Source organism: Nannospalax galili, unplaced genomic scaffold, assembly GCF_000622305.1.
Source record: "Nannospalax galili isolate Female #2095 unplaced genomic scaffold, S.galili_v1.0 scaffold117, whole genome shotgun sequence".
In the NCBI taxonomy this organism is placed as follows: domain Eukaryota; kingdom Metazoa; phylum Chordata; class Mammalia; order Rodentia; family Spalacidae; genus Nannospalax; species Nannospalax galili.
Genome location: NW_008341422.1, coordinates 635,869 through 643,175, shown reverse-complemented (window position 1 = coordinate 643,175; position 7,307 = coordinate 635,869). Strand labels below are relative to the sequence as shown.

The 7,307-nt window shown below is 43.9% G+C and overlaps 1 pseudogene; it reads right to left on the bottom strand.

Moving 5' to 3' along the window:
* Window positions 1–2,631: 2,631 nt before the first annotated feature.
* LOC103737149 lies at window positions 2,632–3,065 on the bottom strand (annotated as a pseudogene).
* Window positions 3,066–7,307: the final 4,242 nt, after the last annotated feature.

Sequence of the window (7,307 nt, the reverse complement as noted above, 5' to 3'; positions counted from 1 at the left end):
CAGGCATGTAAGGACTTTGGACCATTTCATCCTCAAGAAATAGATACAGCCCATGGCATGTATGCACTTTTAAAAAACATGCATTTTTTTTCTTTTATTTGTGTGAGTGTATTGTCTGCATGTATGTAAGTGTACCCGTGTAATGCAATGCCTGTGGAGGTCAGAAGAGGGCATTGGGTCCCTCCAAAACTGGAGTTAAAACAGTTGTTAGCTGTCGTGTGGGTGCTGGGAACTGAACCCAGGTCCTCTGCAAGAGTAACCAGTGCTCTTAACAACGTCTTTAACACTGTTGACTTTTACAATATTCACTTTATTTGTTGACTTTTACAATATTCACTTTATTTGTTGCTTATTTTTTAAAAATTAACAATTTTAAAAATGTTACCATTTTAAAGATATTAAAATTCAGTACATATTTTATTATTGTGTGTATATGTCTGAGTGATGATACATGTAAGCCGGTGTGTGTAAATGCTCAGAGGACACCTCTGTGGGATCTCTTCTCCTTCATCTTTACTTGGTTTCTAAGATTGAACTCAGCTTGTGGGCTTGTGCAGCTAGTGCCTTTACCCATGGAGCCATCTCGCCAGCCCCAGTAATATTTTTTTAATTATTTTTTTATTTTAAAGACTTATGTGTATGTGTGTGTTTCTGTGTGGATATGTACAGGTGAGGCCAGAGGGCATTGGATTCCCCTGGAGCTGGAGTAACAAATAACTATGAGCCACCAGCATGGGTCTTAGGAACCAAGCTTGGGTCCTCTGCAAGAGTACTATGTAACCACAGAAAATCCAGTGGTCATCTGGCATGGCAAAGGGGAATTAACTCAAGTTCTTGGTTTCAGTGACACGGACTTGTACTGAAATTGTTTTTTATTTTTTTTAATGCTAATTCCCACAGAAATGTGGGTGCATGAGTATGAGGCCAGAGGTCGTTCCTTTGGTACTACACACCTTGATTTTTGAGACAGGATCTCTTCAGTTAGTCTAGGCTTGCTGGTCATTGAGCCCTGGGCATCTTCCTGTCTCTTCCCCAGTGCTGGAGTTACAGGTAGCGTAACCTGATGGTTCTTTTTTAATTAAAATGTTTTATTTTTATTTTATGTGTATATGAGTATATTTCTTGCATGCATGTAAATGCACCCTGTCATGCAATACCTGTGGACATCAGAAGAGGGCATTGAATTGATCCCCTGGAACTGGAGTTACAGACGGTTGTTAGCTGCCACGTGGGTGCTGGAAACCAAACCTGGGTCCTCTGCAAAAGCAGCTGGTGCTCTTAACCACTGAGCCATCTCTCCAAACCCCCCTCAACCCCCAAGGCTCTTTTTAAACCTGGATTCTGGGGTCCTGATACTATCCGATCCTCAGCTCTCAAATGGAACTTTTAACATGTTTTTATTATTTTCATTTTATGTGTACATGTTGTGCATGTATATATGAAAAGTGTATGTACCTCATGCATGCAATGCTCATGAAGTCCAGAAGAGGTTGTCAGATACCCTGGAACTGGAATTGTAGACAGTTAGCTGCCATGTGAGTGCTGGGAACTGAACCCAGGATCCTCTGCAAAAGCAAACAGGGCTCTTAACCACTGAGCCATCTGTCCAGTTCCTCAAATGGAATTTTTTAAATTTCAATTTTAAAAAAATTTATTATTTTTTTATGTGTATAAGTATATTGCCTGCATGTATGTGAGTGCACCCATGTCGTGCAATGCTGCGGAGGTCAGAAGAGGGCTTCGGATTCCCCTGGAACTGGAGTTAAGGACGGTTCGTAACCGCCATGTGGGTGCTGGGAATGGAACCCAGGTCCTCTGCAAGAACAAGCAGTGCTCTTAACCACTCACAAGGCAGCTAACAACTAACTCCAGCCCCAGGGGATCCGACAGCCTCTTCTGACCTACTCAGGCATTGCACGACACTGGTGCACTTACCTACATGCAGGCAATACACTCATACACATAAAATAAAAATAAAATTTCCAAAGAAAACAACCTGAGTTGCATTAAATACTGCTATAATAATTGCATAATAAATAACATACATTATTTTTCGATCTTGAGTTTTAGAAACTGAACAGTAGAAATAATAAGATCTGAGTCATGGCAAAATGGGCAGTTCTTGGAAATCTAGGAGATTCACTAATAAAACCCCAGACACAATACACCCCGCCTGGAGAAAAGCTTTTCTTTTTTAAACAAACCTCCAAAAACTAATTTGGGGGAATAACTGAGATTAAGTTTAAGTTGAAAGCCACCTAGGAAACTGGCCTAAGGAATGATGAGATCTAATGGTACTGGTGGGAGGAAAGAAAGAGACTTTGTCTTGGACTGATCAACTGCACATTTTTAAAATAGTTTTGAATTAAAAAGAGAAATGCTTCCTTCTCAGAAATGAAATAAGACTACAGAGTCCTACACAATCTGGAGACACAAAGTAGATGCTGAGTGATCATCAGTCATTCTAGGTGTGGTATTTTTAGAAAGTTAGTCCTTAGAGTACATGGCACTTTGGCTCTGGCAGAAGATACAAGGGAATGATGCTCTAGAGAGGAGGTCAGCACATTCTTGTCAATGAGCCAGTGGATAGGTGAAGGTCCCAGCTGGAGGTGGGATCTTTAATTCTGTGGTTTATCTTCCACTGCTCACACCTCTGTCTTCATAGATGGTAATTTCAGTAACTTGGAGTCCTCTTTGAATGGGGTCTGCCAGGAAGAGGCCTTGGGGAGCATATATCTTCTCATTCTGTTCTTGAAAGTACTTTGAGACTTTCTTCAAAACCTCAGTGAGTTTCCATGCATAAGAAGATGGTATATGCTGTTAAACAAGCCAAACAGCCTGCAAGCTATGACTGGCCCCCAAGCTTCTGCATAAAAGTTATTTAAGGTTCGAACTGTTTCTTCAAACTGCTGCTTATCAGTCTGGTTTTCCAGCTCCACGGGGAACTTGGTCTGAACTGGCAGCACATGCCACTACTGTAGTCTTGCTGAATGAACACCTTCCCAGACACTGGCACCTGCTCTGGCCTCATGGTGAGGACAGGACCCTCCGAGGTCTGGTCCTGTCCCAAAAAGCCGCCTTCCTCCCCTCAGCTCAGCTTCCTCCTCACTATGTCCTGCCCCCTCTGGCCGTAAAGCCAGTTATAATTATTATTAATTATTATTTTTTGGTCTTTTTGAGAGAGGGTCTCCCTGTAGCCCTAGCTGGCCTGGAATCGCTATGGAGACCAGGCTGGCCTTGAACTCACAGAGATCTGCCTGCCTCTGCCTCCCTAGTGCTGGGATTAAAGGCATGCGCCACCATGCCTGGCCATCGGTTATAATTATTTTAAAGTGATGTTTGCCAGACAATATGAACATTTTAAATGCCCAGCTTAGCAGCTGTTGACAGATGTCAGCAGTCGGGTGGTCTCTGCCATGATCAAGGAGCAAAAAGCCATTGTCATCACTGCAAATTGTCCTGTCCTTTCCTGGTCCTTCCAGCCAGCGCTGCAGCCCTGGGCAGCTACTGGTACATTTCTTCAAGTTTCACATAAGTAGGACGATACAGAGACACCCTTTAACTCAACACAGGACTTGCACTTGGGCTGCGTTGCTGTCTCACTAGCCCCTTTTGGCCGTGTAGGTTTCCGTTGTACATAAGTAGCATGACTATGCTTTCTCTTCACTGCTGTTGGAAATTCAGTTTGTAGTTTGAGACTGTTAGGAATAAAATTACCGAATATTTGTGTTAAAGTCTTTGTGGACGTTTTTCTTTCTCTTGGGTTAAGTGGTGGGGCACGTGGTGGAATTGCTAGGTTTTGTTTGTGTTTCCATATATTTAACATTACAGGAAACTGCTGAGGAGATTTCTAAAGTTTGTGCCACCTCCCATCCCAGTGTAAAAGGTCTAACTGCCCACAGGTTCCCAGTGCTGGGTGTTGCCAGTCTTCCCAACACTTGCTGTTTAGTGGGTGTGCAGTACTATTTCACTGTGGATTTAGGTTAAATTTGTTTTAATTATTTAAAAAGTAATAAAAATACATTAAATGAAAAAACTTTTATTACATGTGAGGTGGGGCATGCCACAGTGCACATGTGTCAGTGAGACAACTTGAAGGTGTCAGTTCCCTCTTCACCATGTGGGTCCCAGGGATGGAACTCAGGTCATCAGGATCGTTACTCCATTTTGTATTTTTGTCTTTATCATTAAGTTCTAAGCCATCTTTATGTACTTATCAGATACATGTTGGGAATATTTTCTCTCTGGTGATGGCCTGCCTTTTCATTTTTCTTTAACCTCACTTTTTTTTCTTAAAATGAGTTTTGCTGTGTATGCCAGGCTGGCCTTGAATTCACCACCCTTACACCTGTGCATCACCATAGCTGGCTCACTGTTTTAATGTTTGTTTTGTTGTGATTCAGGGTCTCTGTGTAGCCCCCGTCATTCCTGTCTACAGGATGGCCTGTAATTCCAGATTCTCCTGCCTCTGCCTCCGGAGTGCTAGGATAACAGGACTGCACCAACGAAGTAGGAAGTTAGAACTCTGGTACAGTTCTGACAGCGAAAACCCATATAGTCACCCTCACAGTTGTCGCACTCAGTGATAGAGCCTGGGGTGGGGAGGTGGGGCTGGTAAGAGGGAATCAGTTATGGATGGAAAGCAGGGTGAGGTCCACCATGTTTCCAGGCTCCCCTGCAGACTAATTTGAATAATTTCATCGAGGGTATGACTGGCCCTTAATGGGTGGGAGTGAGACCCCAGAAAGGGGAGTGGTTAAGGTATAAACTTCGGCCACTCAAGAAGGGAAATTCACCTGTTTGGAAACCCAAATTAGATCAAAATAGCATTTTGTTTGATTTTTGAGACAGGGTCTCTCATTGTATAGCCCAGACTGGCCTCAAACTCAGTGATCTTCCTACTTCAGTCTTCTGAGTGTTGTGATTTATATAGATCTCCATGCCTGGCCGAAGAGGAGTTTTACAAAGCCACATTACACTTGACACATTCATGTTTGACATCTGTTTTAAGCTACAGTATTAAGTTGCCCTGAGTTGTGCCTGGTGACCTGACTTCGGTCCCCAAAACCCAGGGTGGAAGGAGAGAACCAACTCCACAAAGTTGTTCTCAACCTCCCAGTGTGCACCGTTGTGCATGTGCCACCCTCACCCCAATAATGATTTTAAAAAGAAAACCTTTAATGTGAAAGTAAAAAGGATGCATTTAGCAGTGCAAGCAGTCCTGGCTGCCCAGCTAAGCCCTCATTTACATGAACTAGTCATGAAAACCTGAACTTTCCATGGTCTCGTAACTGTTTCTTAGTTTTAAAAAAAATGTACAAAATATTAAGTTGTATGTTTCATAAACGGCCTGGTCACCCATGCCTATGATTGAAATCACACTTATGAGACTGAGGCAGGAGAATCTCAAGTTCAAGGCCAGCCTAGGCTAACTAGGTAGTGCACGCCTTTAATTCCCAGCATTCAAGGGGTGGGGGGATCTCTGAGCTTGAGGCTGGACAGGTCTCTATAGCGAGAGCCAGGGCTACTTAGTGAGAGAGAGCCTATCTCAAGAAAAAAGGTATATTTCATGACAGTACCTTCAGCGTATTCCTTAGGTCAAGGTGGCAGGCCCTGCAGGTAATTGGAGGATATGAACTGATGATTCAGGAAGACAGATGTGTTAGTTTGTATGCAATGGGAGGAGGCTGGTTGCCATCATGAGATGCTGAGTGGGAAGTCAGTTGGCAAGCTCTGGGAGAAAAATGGGTGAAAAGAAGGTGACAAGGAAGTACTTTTCTCCTCTAGACGTCAAGAGTTGTGCTGCTATGAGGCAGTTTCCTTCTGGGGAAAGCAATAAATCTGTTAATGTTTAGAATATTCAGTGTTACACACTGAGTGCAGTGGCCACAAAGTTTAGATGTTGACATCCTAAGGTCCAGAGTATGACATCAGGAAATGGAGTTTTGGTGACCTCATGAGAGCTGGAGAGCTGCTCTGCCCTTCTGCCAAGCAAGTTCACAGTCCATGGGGAAGGGGCTTTGAGACAATTCACTGTCTTGCCCTTGGCGTTTCCAGCCTCCAGGAGGGTGACAACAATGTTCATGGTTTTGGGTTTTAGGTTTCTTTTTCTTTTTTGAGATAGGGTCTCAGTATCCCTGGATAGCCTGAGAATGGCCTCAAACTCACACAGATCCACCTGCTTCTACCTTCCCCCATCCCTGAGTGCTGGCATTAGAGGCGGGCAATGCCACACCTGACGTGCTTATAAGCCTCTCAGTCTGATGTCTATGTGATGGCAGCCTGAGCAGTCTCAGATGCATAGACAGCATTAAGTTGTGCAAGGTCTCTTAGGCACATGTCCTATTTTTTGCAAATAGCAAAGAGGGAAGCTAGGATGATGGGCTGAGCAAATGGTGAGCTCCAGAAAAGTAATAGAATCCCAGATGTGAGAAGGGGAGACTGAATATATGCTCTGTTTTGGCAGACTTGGGAAAGGCACCCTTGAACACAGATCTGACAGTGGTTTCAGCCCAGGGTAAGGCCTTCAGCTGGGGCAGTGCAGTCAGGGAAATGCCATCTGCAAGCTGGAAATGGTGTAGCAAACGTGTTCAGCCCTTCACGTTGATGTGGGTCAGTTTTGTGGCTGTGTGAACAAGACTGAGCTGTAGTGAACAAAACCAACTTTGAAGGCAGAATTGACCCTAGGGAGTGACTTGCAAACTGAAAGTTAATAGGCTTTGTGAGCTGGGCGTGGTGGCACACGCCTTTAATCCCAGCACTCGAGAGGCAGAGGCAGGCGGATCTCTGTGAGTTCGAGGCCAGCCTGGTTTACATAGTGAGTTCCAGGCCAGCTGGGCTACAGGGAAACCGTTTTGTTTTTTGTTTTTTAAAAAAGGCTTTATGCATTGACAGCTAATGTGGCATAGACACCTGAGATACGATCATAACCAGCTGGCGCAGTGAAAACCCAACTGAGGATAAGAGAATTGACAAGCCTCTGACAGCCCAAGGTTTTGCCTAGATAAGCAATGAGTGGATTTCTGCTGCAAATAGGTTTTAAATAGCATGCTATTAACAGGGTTTTAGGTTTCTGACAATGAAACTACCCATGGCTGAAGTCTTCAATATTTGTGGCTACCTTCAGCATTAACCTACAGGCAGCCCTCCAGATTAGCCAGTTATTATGTATTTTGTTTTGTGGGGGGGTTTGGCAGCGGGCTGCCTCTGAACTGTAAGCCATGGCTCAGCCACATCATAACCCACAAGCCTTAGCAAGTGCCCCATTTGGTTGAAATGATGACTTCATTTGAGAACTTGTGCCTCCA